Below are 16,075 nucleotides of genomic sequence, written 5' to 3' on the forward strand. Positions count from 1 at the left end.
CGCGATAACGGCTGCTTAGGCGGCGGACGCGAAGAGTATGGAGGGTCTTTAAAGTGTAAAGAGCCAGGGTCAACCATGCAGCCTGAACACCCATGCCTAAACGATTTTGTTACATGTTTTAAAATTGTTTTCTTCGTTAGTTTATGTTCTTAACAGCCAGAACACTTTTTACAGGTAGTGCCGGAAGTTTAAAAATCCGCGGCGTTGTTGTTATCGTTTCATTTTATTTAACAAAGTCTCGGTGTTCCTGCCCTATAAAAGAAACACATACCAATGTCCAACTTTTGATAATATCGAGCAAGCAGAACAGATGGGTATGCCACGATAGTGTCTCACCTTATCTTTGCTCTCGAAGCAAACAATTCCAGTCCTCCCTAACGCCCCCGCTCTTATCAGGCGGATAAAATGTGTGCATGAGAGGAGGGAGGGAGGTATGCCTTTAGTGATAACGAGAAGTCAGCCTTCCAGCCAGCTCGGCTTGCTACTCCGTATGAACATGAGAGGGCCCAAATAAGCGAAAGAAGCGAAGGGGGTGGCCGTCTGATGTGCGGCTTTCGCCGACCAGAGCGGTAAGAATGAGCCAGAACCTTGAAAGAAAACAGCAGAAAGACTTATATTTAGACAGGCAAAACACTGCACAAGCACGAGGTAATGTGATGTTAATGACGGACAACTTAGATCAAATTCAAACGCAAGAAACAGTTCAAAATTAGACAAAATGATACAATCAGGAGCATTAACAAAAGGATATTACGAAGTGGAGCAGTTAACTACAAAGAAAAAAAACACGTACAGTTCGATGAATATGAGAGACAGAGTCCCACAATATTCACCGAGCGGGCCGGACGATTCACCGCTGTCGGAGGCGATACGGCTACCTGAGAAGCGTGGCTTCGTTGTAGGCCAGCCCATCCAAGACGATCACGGAGATTCGAGGCCTGGGGGTACCGTACGTTGGAGTCCTCCAGGGCGCGGGTCTCCGGTGGTGTGGTGCACAAACTGGCAGAAGCCGTTGTCACATAACGACGTCCAAACGTAGCTGGTTTGCTTAGGCGCGGCTTCTATTTTTATAACCACGCTTGCGCAGAGACAGAGGGCACAACGCGCCCGCCGCTGTCGACCGAACAGCTTCCCTCTTTCTGCCTTCTAGAATCATCGCCGCGCTTTAGCACTGGCAAGGCCACGCGTGCCTCCTCGAAAGTGCTCGAAGCTTCGGCGTAAGCTGAGCGGCGGAGCTTTTATTTACGTATTTTCTTGCCGGTGAGCCGGCGGGTGGTCGTGTTAACGCCTCTTCGTTCGAGAGAGTTCCAACATTGTCTCGGGCGAATACAACCGAACTGAATGAATCGGACTACTTTAACCAGAATTAGGCGCTGTACAATAAAACGAAAAGATTATACGGTATTTTGAGGCGTCGAACGCTCGAGTTTGTGACCAGCTTTAAGCGGAATTATTAGCAAAATCTTTCATTCTAAGAAAAAAAGGCCGAAAAGGGGGCAAATTTCCCTGTTCGTCCCTTGAGTCGCGCACTTACGCCTTCCGACCAACCGGTTAGTCCCTCAACCGCACGGGTATCCGGCGAGGAGCAACGTTGCTCCTCCACTAACTACTCTCTCTCACCTTCCACGGCGAGAAATATGGCTGCTCAGCGGTCCTGAACAAGCCCCAGCCAACGGCATCAACCACTGGCCACCCCTCGCCACCGTGTTTTGATCTCCGGAGACTATACAACCTGATCACAACCTGACTACAACGGTGTCTTTGCGCGTTTTCGCGTTGCTAGGTTATCTTTCTGCCTGTTTTCGGGTGTTTTGAAGTGTTCTCATACCATTTTAGGTAGTTTCCGCACAGATTTTAGCTTGATGGTGGTGTGCGCACGAATGGACGCGGACGGACATTGGGAGGTCGTAATGTACTCCGCACCGTTACAGGCGAGGGAGTAAGCCGTTTGACTCTCGGGTACTAACTCACGGTCGTAGCGCAGTGGGTAAGACGACTGACACTAATTCTGTCTGGTCAACCAGACACAGGCTTGAATCCTGCTGGTGCCTGGGCGATTTTTTGCGATTGTAAATGGTATGCGCACGGGCGCGGACGGAAATTTTGAGGTCCTAAGGTGCTCCGCACCTAAAACGCCCGTGTGTACGAGATTTCGGCGCACGTTAAAGATCCCCAGGTGGTCAAAATTAATCCGGAGCCCTCCACTACTGCGCGCCTCATCGCCTGCATTGCGTTGGCGCGTTAAACCCTACAATCAATCAATCAATCAATCAATCAATGATTTGCACATCTACACCATTAAGGGTGTAAATTATGATGATGATGATGATGGCTCAATTTTAATAGCGCAAGCCCAACTAGCCCTAAGAGTGCCAAGGACAAAGTTATTTGACAAAGGGTGCAAAGACAAAACAAAGAAAGGAGAAGTACAAGGGGTGTAAATCATTTTATATTGCATGGGGGAAAAGAGACCTGCAGGGCAAGGGGCCTAGCCAGAGAAGGGTGTTTCGGTGTCACAACACCCCCCAAAATTTTCTGAGCACCGCATCCCTCCTTGCCCTTTCTTTTCGCCCCTTTTTCCGCCTCTGAGATTTACACGCCGAATCTATACACCATAATGCCCAAACAAAAATAAGAAGGGTGTCGGTTTATTGACGCTGAAAAATGACCAAAATTTTCTTCACACGCTAGGATCTCTTTTTTTGCTTTTTTAACGGGGGAATATAACACCCCCGAAAAATATGTCTGGCTACACCCCTTCTTTAGGGTGGAAGGCACTTTTGCGGTTAGAGTGGTCGTCGGCCGCTTTGCTGGAGCGGGAGCACAGCCGCAGGAGGTGCGTGCGAGATGAATGTGTGTTTCTTCTGGATTCTTCTCCGACAAAGTTTACCAGGTATAATCGCCCAGTTGATACATGGTGTCATTCATCAGTCGTTATCGGAGTCGTAGGAATCTTCAACGTTGGAGTCGTCATCGCTGGACTGGGCATCGTCATCCTCGTCATCGTCGTCATGTTGTAGCTGTAAACTTTATTAGAAAAGAAGGCCAAAGGCCAGGTGGGGGAAAGAAATGGGGAGGACGGAGCACTGTTCTTATGATGACGGCTTCAAGGGTTCTCTTCAGACGTTGTGCAGACCACTGCTAAATTTCCGGTACTAGGCCGCTTTTTGAGGCATAATAGGCGATTTCGAAGAGTGTGTCGTGTGAGAGGGATGTCGTCATCGTTGTCATCGTCGTCGTCGTCATCGTCGGAGTGGTCATCAAGGGGGGAGTCGTCATTGCGGGAGGAGTCATCATCAAGAGGGTCTTCGGACAAGGATCTGAAAAATTGAATCAAGAAACAAAGGTTTAAACAATCATACAGGTTGATGCCTCGCCAAACACACGCAGCAACCAGAGATCGACTGTGCACATTCTTTGAGTATGACATACTATTATGCACCTACCAGAAAGAGTATTTCTCAAACGGGTTGATATATGTGTGATGACTCGCGAGACGCAGTTCCCTGGCTGGCCACGGGGAGGTTTCTAGGGTCGTTGTGGAGGTGTCTCGCGGGACAACCACGTGACGGTGGACGATGGCTATCGGCGGGACGGAAGGGCTTAGGCCTGCGCCACGGCGAGGCCTCGCGGCCCGCGCTCCACACCACCGACACACCGCTCACTCTTCGGCATTACCCCGGCTTCTCCTGGCGGCGTCCAGCGCTGTCGTCGAGCCTACACCGCGACGCACGGAACTTGGAAGGAAGCGCCGCTGACGGACCTCGGGCCTGACACCGCGAGGGCGCCGTCCTGCTGTCGTCTTGTTGTTGTTGTTGTGGTTGCGCCTTTAGGGATGGCACATACCCAATAAGGGGATCGGCCAATCAACAGAGGATGGTTAAAATGAATAGAATTGTTATCTAATCACGAGACGCTTAGGAAAGATAATTTAGACCGGTCGGAAAAAGTTTTGAGAGAAAAAAATCCTGAAAAATCAAAGCGAGGGTGACCAATCGCGATCATAAAGAGAATCGTGTTGAATTTTCAATGTAGCGCAGGAGGGCAGAGCATACATCCCGGCGGCAGAACCGCGTTTCGGATGCCCCGAACGATAGTATAGCCGGCACTGTTAGGGATATCCCCAAACTGTAAAGCGGCACCTCCAGGGACTGACGTCTCAGTCGGGAAAAACGACGGCATGTCAAAAGGTAGTGTTCGACAGACTCGTCTTCGTTGCAATAGCTGCACAGAGCTGTTGGCGCCAGACGAGACCTGTGTAAATACCTGTTTAACTTGGATACTCGACAACGTAAGGCTGTAATAACCACCTCTAAGTTGCGTGAAGGGCACCATTCATGTTTCCATGAGAATTTAAGATGATTAAAATCTATTAATGATAATAAAATCGATTCTTGCTGTACTTGGAGTTTGAGCATCCTACGGTACCTAGCTGCTGTTATTAAAGGTGTCGGCTCTACGACGTCTACTACAGGCCCAGAAAGTGCTATCCTTGCTAGAGAGTCGGAAGTCTCGTTGAATGTGATCTCTGCATGACCATGAACCCAAAGAAGGTTAATTTCAGTGAAGTGAGGTGGCAGGAGTGACCGAAACGTCCCCAGAAGGGGAGTGTCTTTAGGGGAAGAAAGGGCTAAACATACAGAAAAAGAATCGGAAATTATCATTGGAGATGTAATTGAAACATCTAGCTTTCGTAGCGCCCGGACAATTGCCAGAAATTCCGCGAAGAATATGGGGATAAAATCACCCTGACGAACCGAAAAGTTCCAGTTAAGGGAAGGGGAAAATATTCCTATACCGGATTTTTCTTCTCGTTGAGAGCCATCTGTATACATTATAGCCCCTGGCTGCATGGAGGCCAAATAATCTTCGAGAAGACGATTGAGCAGCCGGGCTGGTAAAAGTTTAGCATTTTTGGGGAAAATGTTCCGGAAATTGATAGAAAGAGGTGAACTGCTGTCAGTATATGGAATAACCTGATTTATTGCTACACCCAATGGAGAAAGGAAGCTCTGTACCAAAGTGATTTGTGGACATAAGGACCTGGGCCATTGGTGCACCATAAACGCACCTGGTTCTGCAATAAAGATAAACTGCTCCCTGTTCACCTCAGAGCTATAAGCTCTCAGAAACGTTTCAACAGTCAGTATCCGGAACCTATTAAGCAGAGGAGGAACGCGCGCTTCCATGTAAACTACTGCATTTACTGCATTCTTAGGCAACCCATAGCAGCAGCGAAGAGCTTCGCGCTCCAGAATAACCAGACGATGAAGCTTATACGCGGCGCACCCAGCGAATAACACGCACCCAAACTCTAAAATGGGGCGAACGTACATTCTGTATATCATAAGAAGGGTCTCTCTCCGCATGCCCTTCTTTCTATGACTGAGACTTCTCAACATCCCAACACCACGTGCACCTTTGGCCTCAATGAGGGCTGTATGTGGTGTCCAGTCAAGTTCACTGGTGTAAATAATCCCGAGGTACTTTAAAGAAGGAACCTGAGGAATTATGTACTGTCGGTAACTGAGAGTAATGTTAACAGGACCTGAGATCGGAAAAACTAATAAGGAACATTTGTTCACATTCATAGAGAGACAAACACTGTCCAACCAGGAGGCAATAATGTTTCGATAAGAATGCAATAATTCGTAAAGAGATTGAATGTCAGGTGCTGATGCAAAAAACGCAATATCTTCGGCATATACATATGTAGAGACACCAGAAACCACCGGAATAGCGCTTACAAGGATGTTAGAAAGAACAGGGGAAAGGACCACCCCTTGCGGTACGCCCCGAGACTGTGGCCGCTGTGAGGAAGTAACATTAAATTTTACACAACTGAACTGCCGGTCTCTCAGAAATTCACAAATCCAAGCTATGATGTACCTTGGGAAGTTTAAGACTTGTAACCAGGGCAACAACACAGGGTATTCGACGCTATCAAAAGCTTTTGCTACATCTACGGTTACTAGGGCCGAAAACTGGTTAGTGCGACGGGCTAGTTTGATCCGGCTTTCAAGGTCCATATGCGCACTTCAAATCGAACACCCAGGGCGGAAACCAATTTGTCTTGGGCTAAAGATTCAAGAACTGGACACCAATTGCATTATGCGCTGCTGCAAAATCCGCTCGATTAATTTAACCACGTTAAATGTCAACGCAATAGGCCTGACGTTTTCAATCAAGAGGCCCTGACCAGCATTCTTAAGTACCGGAAGTATTTTGGCGAGACGCCAGACATCGGGGATCCATGCATGTCTAATAGAATAATTGATCATATTAAGTAAATGATTGGGAGCCTCGTCAAATAATAATTTCAGTATTTCAGTTGTAATGCCATCTGGGCCAGGAGCTGCAGCAGACAATTTAGTCGTGACGTCAGCGAGCTCTGAGAGCGTTACCTCTACGAAGTTGTCTACCACGTCTGGCAGAGTAAATGACATCGCTAAGGAAGATGAAAAACGAGCTTGTAGCCCATCAGCTATCGACTCTAGGGACTCTGAGAGTTCACCTGAAGATAGCACCACAGAGTCTGTATTACCTGGAGAGGATGCTGCTTTCCGCGTTTGAAGAAAGCGAACAAGCGCACGCTTATTGTTAGGCTTGGAGAGACACAAAGATCGATCTGTGTCATAAGTCTGTTTAGCATTAGAAACAGCGCGTTTGAATACCGCTGAAAAATATTTGTAGTTGCACCAGTTAAGCGGGGATAGGTTCTGGCAAAGTTTCTTCCAGGCCATCTTTCTACGTCTAAAGCTGCGCGAACATTCGTCGTCCCACCAAGGACTAGGCAATACTGACTTCTTCGACATCCCTTCAAATAAAGACGACTGAGCTGAAGTAGAAAGGGCGGAACAAAGGCCTGTCGCACATTCAGCTTCATTTTGTGTGACCAGAGAGGACAGGGACTCCTTCAGAGAGGTTTGAAACATTTTATAGTTAACAAAAGAACGGCTCTGGCGGTTAATTAAACGGATGGGACACCCCATGTCAAAAACTATTGGGATGTGGTCACTACTCGACCCGCCATCAACGGTCGACCAAGAAGGCACTGAAACACCTCGAGAAGATATAGTTAAATCCAAAACAGATTGCGTCTGTCCCTTATGGTAGGTTGGAGAATCCGAATTTATGCATGTCAAGTTGTTATCTTTAATCCAATCCAACAAGCGATTACCGCAAGAATCCGTCCGGACGCCCCAAGTAACGTGGTGGGAATTAGAGACTCCTGCAAAGATAATGGGAGGTACAGCCGAAGCAATAGCCAAATCAAGTGGTTCGGAATCAACGACGCCACTAGGAAAGTACACGTTTGCCAATGAGAAGGGGAGGCAACCAGGTAGCTTTAATTCCACCACTAAAATTTCACAGTCTGGGCGTTGAAGTTGGAAGGACACCTTCGCGTTGTGGGCAAACTTTGTTGATATCAAACTTAACAGACCGCCACCTCGGGTTGGCCTGTCTAGTCGAAAGGTGCGGTAATTATAAAGACCAAATTTTTGGTTACTACTAAGCCAGGTTTCCTGTAGTAAAATTACGTCAGGGGAAAATTGGGCGCACAAACAAAGTAAATCCGCAAAGCCTGCCGAAACAGAGCGACAATTCCACTGAATAACTTTAAGAACCCCTATTATTCAGAGAGACCGGCTGCAGCAACTGCAGCCTCTAATATCTGATCCTTTGGCTTTGAAACAGATTTACCTTTCTTGGATTCTGCTTTTGGCTGCACTTCCAGGGTTTCGGTACTAGGTGATCCGGAACGTTTACTAGACTGATGAACAGTCTCCATAGGCCAAGCCTGAAGCTTCATGTCCGAGTGTGAAGAGGGCGAAAGTGGAGGCAAATACTCTGTGTCGGCCGTAGGACCACGAACAGACGAAGTACCAGCCTCAGCGTAAGTAGGATGTTCCGATCCACGCACCGAAGTAGCGAGAGTAGACGAGACTTTAACGGAATCCGAGGCAAGATTAACTGCTGAGAGCAGCGGACCTTCAGGGGCTGTCGTCTTGCCAGACCGCTTCCGAGCTCCTTCCTCGTCTTCTTCCCCTTCTTTCTTGCTGGCCCATCGTCTTCGGCAAGCGGTACACTAACGGTCAGGCGGATTGGCCACCACACTGTACTACCATTCACTACACTACCCCCTCTTCAGAAAGTTCTCAAGAGAACTATTCTGGAGCGGTTGGTGGTGGAGAACGCCAGTCAGTTCCAAAAAGAGGGTCCAAGCACTATTCCAATTTGCAAAGTGACACAGCACGGTCACTATCTTATTTCTTAGGAAATGAAAACAGTTCATACCATAAAATCCAAGCAAGCCACTCACAGTTCGCACGGGCACAAAAAACTGTTAAACCAGTCCTTTCAAGCTGGTTCGCAAGTCCTGTAACGCGTTAGCTGTAAAATGTTCCAAGCTAACAGGAAAGTTAAGGCGGAGTCTGCCTAAGTGCCCTACAGTGATAATGAAGGCGTACGGAGCTATGTGCAGTTGAAAATTGTTGTTCAAAGTCAATCCATGGCCATGCATGCGTGAATGCCGGAAGAGCCTACGGTTGCCTAGAACATTCTGCGCTTCTTTCGCGTCGGGCAGCATGACCCCCTGCTATGAAATATACCAAGCCTTCCTTTCTTGCTTCGCTTAGCAGGGTGCTGATGTTCTGACAATCCAGTTGAAAAAGGGCTGCATTGACATGCGGTGAACATGTCACGTTTTTTGCGCCTGTGTGGCTTTCGCTTCCGTTGGCGTCTGCTTTTAACAGGTTTCCACAAATGCTTGGGTGGGGTTGCTTTACGCTGCGTACAATGTCGCAGGGTGATCCGGAAAGCAGTGGTTGCTCCTGTGTAAAAACTGCACAACCTTATATTCCTACAGAGTAATGAGCCCTTCGAAAATCTTTTAGTTCGACACGTTACGCGGTGTTTGTTTCGTCGGCTGAATGTAACTGTCGCTGCTGGGATGCGCGGCAATTCGGGGCGCAGACCGATGTTTTCGAGGCAAAATGCGTCGCAGTCTTCTTGTGGCTCTTTCGTTACCGCGGTAGCCGTTGTGAGCGTGAAAACATCTCACTGACAGCTGGGAGTTCTTTTGGAATAGTGACTTCCGGGGCGTTACTTGAACAAGCTTCGAGACTGCGCGAACCATGTGGCTTATCTGCCTCAGAACCTTCTGCGCTGTCGTCATGAGTCTCAAGCGCTTGTAAATCAACCTCACTTTGAGCAGGCGCTGAACTATTAGCTGGGTGGCTAGACGGGGAGCCTGGCACATGTACGGGTGGAAGAGATATGTCGGCAGGACGAACGAGGCATATGCGGGATTCTAGAGCGGCGATTTGCTTCTTGGGCGGCTATCCTCCGTTCATCCGCGTACTTCCTCTCCTCGTACTGCCTGAGTGCCTCTCTTTTCTCTTCATCCTCCTTTTGTTGATGTTGCCTCAGGGTCGCCTCTTTGTCCCAACCACCTTGATTTAATAGAACAGCATCAACACTAATTCGCCTCACTTCCCTACTCAAAGCTAGTTCCTCTTTGAGCTTCACCTTCTCTGTATCGAAGTACTTGCGAAACGCCGCTCCCGTCAGTCCCAATTCTTGCCCAGCTTTCATTATTCGTTCAAGGCCGGCTGTATACATTTTGATGTATTTGCGAAATGCGAAAAACAGTAGTAAGGCTCCTAGTGTGATGAGGTGTTGCTGGAGAGGCCAATCCACCGATTTCCACGGGTGAAGCCGACACAAAAGACGCAAGGTACGAGGACGAGGGAGAAGGCGAAGCTGTTCGTTCTCGGCGGCAGGAAGACGGCAACCCTCGCGGTGTAGGCCCGAGGACCGTCGCCGGCTCTCCCATCTGAGCCACTGCCTGGGCTGCCGACGAGACGACCAGAAGCTGTTGCGCCCGTTGGAGTGATCGTGGTTCCGGTTGCGTGGAGCGCGGGCAGCGAGGCCGCGCTGCAGACCAGGCCTCAGCTCCTCACGCCCGCCGCTAGCCATCGGTAACCGTTCCTTGCCAGCGAGGCACCGGTTCGATGCCGGTAGCAACCTGCTCCGTCACATCCAGACCATCTCATCTCGGCGATCGCCGTCTGTGAGCGTCCGACTCCCTTCATGACTTTGTCTGCCGTCATCCGCAACTTAGTGTTTCCGCCTGTAGTCCGTTCGTGTGCTATAGGGTCTGTTCCGGCTTTGTACATTATTCAGTTAATATCGTTGGTGTGTGTGTGGGCATTTGCGAGAACGTAGTCCAGGCGCGTGACTTTCTACGCCGTCCGGCCCAACATTCATTACAAAAGTGGTGAGCATGCCAGCATCCGCATTTTAACATCTGTAGAGAGGAGAAGTGGATAAAGTTAATACAAAACAATTTGTTTTCAGTGTCACCAATGTTTTTTGGCTATCCATGTTCCTATCGGATTTATTTCTTAATGTATATTTCCATCAGGATATAATTTTGCCTTTTGCAACACTCATTATTCGTAATTCATTTACCAATTGTATGGGCCATTCGATGCTTTTCTGATATCAAAATAGTGCCACTAGACACAAAATACAGTGCCTTACTATAGTATAGCAAGCGGTGTTTGCAATCGGGAACCTCTAAAAAAACGCGGTGTTCTTTTTTTGGAGAAAGAGGCAGAGGTTTTTGTGTATCGGTTGTTTCCATTTTCCCAGTTGGGGATATAGTGGCGTGCTCTTCATCTACTATCAGCGCCACTCTCATAATCTCAAACTGCATTCCGCACGCTCCGCGCACGCCTCGCCGCCGCACATTGCACCCTCTCCGCCATCGAGGTCGTCCCCGGCCACCAGTGTCGGCCCCTTGGCCGCCACCTCCGGCGCGGTAGCCGCACCATAACGACAAATCTTGCCACTGACGTCATCGCGGATGCTCACCCACCACAGCCTGCCTCGTCGGCTACTACCACACCATGAGTAGGCGCTGGTATTCCACAGAGCACCGAGGCGGCGACCTCCCTTCCTCTCGGTTGAAACCACCGCGATCTACACCCACTGTGAGCGCTTCCCTGACACCACTCTACGACGTGCGCTCCGCAACGCTACCACCTCAATGCCATACACGGTAGGTACAGTGCACCACCACTGAGACTCACATCAACGCACCAACCATCTGCCGCTTTGAGAGCACGTCTCCCGTCTTGGTGAAGGCGCAGAAGCATCGTGACTAATCCGAGCAAGCTGTTCTCATCAGCAATAACATCAGGGACCCAACTAACTTGCTTCTGAGCGTCCTACTCGACAACAAGGAAACACTGGCGCTAGTATACTGAGAACGAGCAAAGATGGACACCCTCCAACTACCTGCGACCGAAATTGTGACGGGTTCAGCAAGTCAGAACAAAGACCGCAGTCGCCCTCCGAGGCATCGACCTTGTGAACTCTTGCCTGTTGCTTCGCTTGCGGACGCCGCGTCTTTTGCTCCGAGCCATCACCGCCCCATCCCGAGACAAACTTCGTGAACTTCGCGGCCGAGTCGTCGTTCTGCATCGACTAGTTTCTTTCACGACAGTGCTGGCGTCGCAATCTAAGCCAAGAATGTTTTTGCCGCCATCATCGGCAACTGCTCGTAGGACTGCGCAGGAAATTCACCACCCGTCCGCGAGCTTCATGTTCCATCACACGCGGTATAATCCGCCACTAGAAGAAAGCACCCCGAGTGCCAATGTCACCTGGACTTGGCAGGGGTCTTAGACGGACGCGGGGCCACATACGCCACACATGTAATCGTGCTCCGTGCAGTGAAAAAGCTGCCTTCATAACGGAGTCGCCCAAGTCGCATACAGCGCGTTCTCCTGATTCGTTGGCTTGATCAGTAGTGGAGTCAGTCCACGCAAGGCGCATCGAAGGTTTTTCTTGCATCTGGGAGCTCCTGACAGCTTCCGAATTGCATGTGGTTATCATTTCCTTCCGACGCGTTGCCCGCGTGCGGCGCCAACCCCTTGATTCACACTTTTGTACCGCTCGCAATACGCGCTCCACTATCCTGCAGATTTGGCCTTTGGGATGTTTCGCACCAGCTGTCTCGAGTCACTCAGCACCGTGTGGGAATCTGCGTCGGCGATTACCAGGGTGACGGCTACATCCACTGCTCGTTCCGCTCCGGCGCTTCTCATGGTCGCTGCCGTTATCGTAGCACCGGTTGATGCCTCGACGACGACCGCCGCAAAGGCGTTACCGTGCTATTAGGACGCTTCCACATACCACGCCTGCTCTTCGTTGGCGTGCCGGTCGATGAGACAGAGCCTCGGCACTCGCCGCTTTTCTTCCCTTGTACTCGGGATTCGTACGTACTGTTTCGGTATGAGGTCGAGTCTGGTCTGGCGTCAAACCTCTTCGGGGGTGGGAAGCTTCGTCTCCGCCGGATCCAAGTGTCCTATTCCCAGGTCGTACAGTATCTCCTCCAGGCTTTAGTCGTGGACAGCCGCTCCAGTGGAGCGGCCCGTTGCTCTTCGGCTATGTCTTCGTGCGTGTTATGCTTATGGAGTTGTAAGAAGCCTGCCGTACTCGTGGACTCGAACAGGCCAAGCGCCGTATTCTACGCTCTTCTGATGATGACGTTGATTTTGTTGATTTCGAGTTTCTGCTATCTGTAGTAGCCATCAACCTACGCTATGTGGCTGATGATGAAGGATTGTACGAGCCTGATGTCTGGACGTGACGTTTTTGAGGAGTCACGTCGCGGTGGCCGCTTTTGCCGAGAGACGGACGATGGTTTCGCCGTTTCGTTCATGCTCTTCAATGACCAAGCCTAGCATCCTGATTTTGCCGACCTCTGGGATCACGTTGCCCGATTTCGTTACGATTCGCATTGTCTGGTCTTGCCGCTGCCTTTGTTGGTAGGTTGGAATATTAGGAGCTCCCATGTGCTCGGTGACATCTCAGTCCGATGCCTTCCAGGTGGTTTTCTATCATGTCGACGACAGCTTGCAGTGGGCCCTCGATGTGGTGTCCCTGCGGCCGGTCACCCACAGCGTCATATCATCCACGTAGAGGGTATGCCTGGCGCCTTCGATGTCCGCGAGCTTCTCGGCCCCTCCGATCACTTCCAGGTTCAACAGCATCGGCCAGATGACTGACCCCTGCGGTGTGCGAAGCTCCCAAGCTTCTTGTCTTTCGTCTGTAGGTGGCCTGCTCGGAGCTAGGTGGTCCTGTCCAGAAGCAAGTCCTTGATGTAGCTGTAGCATCTTTCTCCCATGCTGAGTTTGGAGACTTGTGACAGGACCGCCGAAAGCTTCACTTTGTCGAAGGCGAAGCTCCGCAGGTAAACCCAAAGATTGCCTTGTTGTCTCGGGCGCTGCCGCTGTCGTCGATAATTTGGTGTTTGAGCTGCAGCATTGCCCCATGCGTGCTCAGGTAAAGTCTGAAGCCGATCACCATGGCCGGGTTCAGCCCTTCTCGTTCCAGATAGTCTTGTCATCTGTTCAGCAGGACGTGCTCCAGCACCTTACCCATGCAGGACGTGAGCGAGATGGGCTAGATGTTTACCGCGTCCGGTGGCTTCCCCGGCTTGGGGATCAGGATGGTCCTGGCTGTCATCCACTTCTTCGGAACCGCGCCCGCTCTCGAGCACTTGCTGAAGTGTTTTTCTAGGTTTTCGAGGGGTCGTCTAGGTTCCTTAGTGCCGTGTTTGTCCGAGGGTATCTCTACCGGTATCTTCTTAAACTCGGAGGCGTTCCTATATCTTACGTTGGCACTCACAAATTTCTAGGAGTGACCTTTGACAAGAACATGACGTGGTCGCCACATATACGGCAACTGAAACACAAGCTTGAGGCGCAAGCATCGATCTTCCGCATGACCTCCAGCAGCGCGGGAGGTTGTTCGGTGGAGTCTCTCATCAGGAATGACGTTTGACAAGAACATGACGTGGTCGCAACATGTACGGCAAGTGAAACAAAAGCTTGAGGCGTATGCATCGATCTTCCGCATGATCTCCAGCAGCGCGGGAGGTTGTTCGGTGGCGTCTCTCATCAGGCTCTATAATGCACGCTGCGAGTGATTTCTTCGCTACAGCCTGCCTGCCCTCAACTCACGGCTCCTAGAAGGCTTACAAGAGAAAGTGCTTCGTATGTGCCTTGGGGTGCCAAAAATACTTCAACCATTGGGACTCACAGGGAGAGTAGGCACCTCTCTCCAACTGTTCTCTGTCAGCAAGAACTCATTCGTGCACACTTGCTGTTTGTGACAAGGAGTGTCGATCATCCGCTGGCTCGTGACTCGGAAGCCGAGGGACGTGCAATAGTACCGCCAGTGTATCAGAGCCCACCATAGCATACGAAGCCACCATGGACATTTGCCTCCTTGAAAATTACACTAACCATTTCCGGCATCCAAAACAACGCTCAGTTGCCTCTCCCTGCTCTGCAATTCTTTACATTGGAGCACATTGCCACTACCTACCAAAATTACACTCACGTTTCCACGGATGTATCAGTGATGGATACATCATCTGTCATAAGAATATGGATCCCGTCAACCTGTACAAACATTAGCGTAAAAGTAGATCACAAAAATTCATCGATGCACTCACGGCCCTGCATGCTGCATTGCAAACATTTTAACTGCTCCAGTTCAGGCATGGGCAATCTTGACCGACTCTTGAGCAGCCCTTCTGAACCTGATGGTGCTACCAGAAGGGCAGCTTGCTCAAGAAATTAATGACTTGCCCACGCAGGTAATAAATAACCCCCATGTCCTTGTCCTGCACTGGCTTCCATCTCACTGCGGGGTGGCTGGCAGCGCCGAAACAGACAGAGCTGCTGCATCTGAGCATTTCAGCACAATTACTATGGCAGTGCCTTTCACAAGCGAGACGGAGCGACTTTGGTATCATCGGTTGCCAAGAGCTCCCACTGATTTGAGGGCTGCCCCAAATAAGAAATACGTGCCGTTGCACACAATAGACCCACAGCGCCAATTTCAGATGCCAAGCGGTATGTGCAAGCGAGATTAAGCTGTCCTGCATCACATCCGGTCAATGTGGCTTACACTAAGCATTTCTTTTAAACTTCGCCAGGCTCCCTCACCCCTGTGCCCGACCTGTACAGTTCGAGAGGACCTGAAACACATTCTTTCCGTATGTCCGCGCAACGATTTACAGCGTACCACGGCTAAGCTTTCTCTGGGCGTGCCCGTGTCCACTCAGATCTCATCGAAGCATTTCCTTGGGCCCTTGCTTACAACAGGCATGGCAAGTCGCGCAACAAAGGCGCTCTTAACGTTCCTCCGGGGCACTGGAGTTGACAGTGAGATATGAACTCTCATAGAAATGACTATATCACCCGACGTTGAGAATTGTGGGTGATTTCGGTGGGTGCTTGCTCGAACTTGATTTTTTTGTTTGTAGCTCGTATTCGAGGAACTTGAGTTCCTTCCAGACCAGGATGCACAGGCCTCTGTCGTCGGTCGGGCTCTTGTGCACTCTGTAACTGGGGAGCGACGATGCGTCGGTGAGTGTCTCTTATAGTAGTATCACGTCCGGCTTGTGCACGGCGTGCGGCCTGCGCACGGCGTGCTGTTGGATGACTGCCTGCTTCCTTCCAAGGACGCGACAGTTCTACTGCCACTTCGTTACGCCTGCTGCTGTTGCTTTGGCGGCCATCATTGCGTTAGCATAAGCGGGGTTCCTTGGTTGAGTGGATGTTGCGCGAGAGGAGCGCCAACGTCGGGAGGTTCACGATCGGCTGTAGTGCCCTGTCGATGTAGGCGAATCTGTTCATGTTCTTGGCTCGGTAGATCTCCATTGCTTGTTCCATTCCTGTGACTGCTCCGATGTTTGCCGTGATTAGCTTTTCGAGTTGGTGAATGTCTCTTCGAAGTTGGCTTCGAGGTTGCCGATGCGAAGGTTTTTACGGCTGTCTCCTGGTTGTTTCCTCGGTCTTGCGTGCGCTTGGCGTAAGTCTCTGAGGAGGCGCGGTAGTGCATAGCAGCAGCTTACGGATCTCGGCCACCTCCCTCGTGAGGTTTTCGATGGTCGTTCCCAGCACCGCGTTTTCGTGGCTCAGGGTCTCGCTGGCCTCCCGCACCTTGTTCATGCCGTCGTTCTTCCTGGCTTCGATGGTCTCCTGCG

General features: G+C 50.4%; 1 protein-coding gene across 3 annotated transcripts in view; it reads right to left on the reverse strand.

Annotated features, from left to right (window-relative positions):
* Positions 1-238: 238 nt before the first annotated feature.
* Positions 239-16,075, reverse strand: part of LOC144142677 (uncharacterized) — a 65,550-nt gene continuing 49,713 nt past the window's right edge. For 2 of the 3 annotated variants that reach the window (XR_013317029.1, XM_077674336.1), the window contains one exon: positions 239-3,320. The gene's annotated coding sequence lies outside the window, so the exon portion shown is untranslated. The remainder of the gene's footprint in view (positions 3,321-16,075) is intronic. The other variant, XM_077674335.1, reaches the window with a different exon arrangement.

This window comes from Haemaphysalis longicornis, unplaced genomic scaffold, assembly GCF_048455015.1.
Source record: "Haemaphysalis longicornis isolate Haplotype H1 unplaced genomic scaffold, Haemaphysalis longicornis Haplotype H1 scaffold_6, whole genome shotgun sequence".
Classification (NCBI taxonomy): Eukaryota; Metazoa; Arthropoda; class Arachnida; order Ixodida; family Ixodidae; genus Haemaphysalis; species Haemaphysalis longicornis.